The sequence below is a fragment of the Triticum dicoccoides genome, chromosome 5B (genome assembly GCF_002162155.2).
Source record: "Triticum dicoccoides isolate Atlit2015 ecotype Zavitan chromosome 5B, WEW_v2.0, whole genome shotgun sequence".
NCBI classification, from domain to species: Eukaryota; Viridiplantae; Streptophyta; class Magnoliopsida; order Poales; family Poaceae; genus Triticum; species Triticum dicoccoides.
The window spans coordinates 436,195,492-436,197,216 of record NC_041389.1 but is presented as its reverse complement, the minus strand read 5'-3'; the positions used below and the strand labels follow the sequence as shown (position 1 = coordinate 436,197,216).

Here is a 1,725-nt window from a genome sequence, read left to right as displayed (position 1 = left end):
ACATGGAAATATGATATGAATGCACGTGCAAAACAGACAAATTGTAAACACACGAATTAAGTCAAGTAGGTCTTTGGTTCACAGTTATTGAAAAACACATGAATCTAAATAAACATGGTCAAATTAAAGTCAAACCACATGAAAATGTATAGTTAGGATGTTATCATGCGATCAAGGTTCTTAGTCTCGTTCTTCTTCGTGCATAAGAATTTGAAAAGAGCTCAAAGTGGGTGTTAGAATTCCTCTGCTTTTCCTTTGAAAGTAGGTTCAAAGGAAAATTGGGTAAAGGAAAAATAAAGAAAATTTTCCAATGAACCAAACACATGAATAACAACATCATAGAGAAGAAACTTCACTTTCACTATGAACCAAAGGAGCCCTAAAGTCAAAATCAACTCCACAAAAATTCAAGAAAGGAAATAAGTTGTTCAGATCCAACTACTACACATTAACGTGGCCCAAGCCCAGCCATAGGAAGTCAAGTTGGTGAACCACTCATCCGCCAATAACAACTTGGGCTTCAACAAACAATCCACCGGCGGCACCGCGTAACCAGAGCCCCCGTCCACCCATGGCCGGCTCCGGCGCCAGCGACGACGAGGTCGTCCTGGAGATCGAACACTGCATCCGCGTATTCAAGAGCGGCCGCGTGGAGCGCTACTTCGGCTCCGACCCCGTCCCTGCCTCTACCGACGCCGGCACCGGCGTCGCCTCGAAAGACCGTACAATCTCCCCCGACATAGCCGTCCGCCTCTACCTCCCGCCCCTCGCCACAGAGGACGGCGACGGGAAGAAGCTTCCCATCCTCGTCTACTTCCATGGCGGCGGTTTCGTCCTCCACACCGCCTTCAACGCCGTCTTCCACGCGTACCTCTCCTCCCTCGCCGCGCGCGCCCGGGCCATCGTCGTCTCCGTCGACTACCGCCTCGCGCCCGAGCACCCCCTCCCCGCTGCCTACGATGACTCCTGGCAAGCCCTACGCTGGGTGGCGTCCCACGCCCCCGGCGGTGCCGGCGAGGAGCCCTGGCTCACCGACCACGCCGACTTCTCCCGCCTGTCGCTTGGCGGCGAGAGCGCGGGCGCCAACATCGCGCACCACCTGGCGATGCGCGCCGGCGCCGAGGGCCTGCCCCACGGCGCGGCGATCAGCGGCGGCATCGTCCTGGTTCACCCCTACTTCTTGGGCCACGGCAAGGTGCCCTCCGAGGACAGCGACCCCGTGATGGCCGAGAACGTGGTAAAGATGTGGCGCGTGGTGTGCCCCCAGACCACGGGCGTCGTACCCGTGGATCAACCCGCTGGCCGCCGGCGCGCCGACGATGCGCGTGCTGGCGTGCCGGCGCGTGCTCATGTGCCTCGCGGAGACGGACGTGGTCCGCGACCGCGGGCGCGCGTACTGCGGTGGGCTCAAGGCGAGCGGGTGGGCGGGGGAGGTGGAGCTGCTCGAGGTGGCCGGGCAGGGACACTGCTTCCATCTCGTCGACTTCACCTGCGACGATGCCGTCAGGCAGGACGACGCCATTGCCAGGTTCCTGAATCTGTAGAACAATATCTCGCGGACAAGGGCATTTTCAGACCGCATGTTGCACCTGCGTCTGAACTTCTGTATGTTTGTTGTTGATGCATCTGGGGAAGAAGATTGATCGGTCACGGCTAGGTTCGTGCCCATTGTGCCGAATTGGATTTGATGATATATATACAGCATTGCCTGGTTACTTGTCCTCT

The 1,725-nt window shown here is 57.2% G+C and overlaps 1 pseudogene; it reads left to right on the top strand.

Annotated features, from left to right (window-relative positions):
• The first annotated feature begins 477 nt into the window (after nucleotides 1-477).
• LOC119310197 lies at nucleotides 478-1,725 on the top strand (annotated as a pseudogene).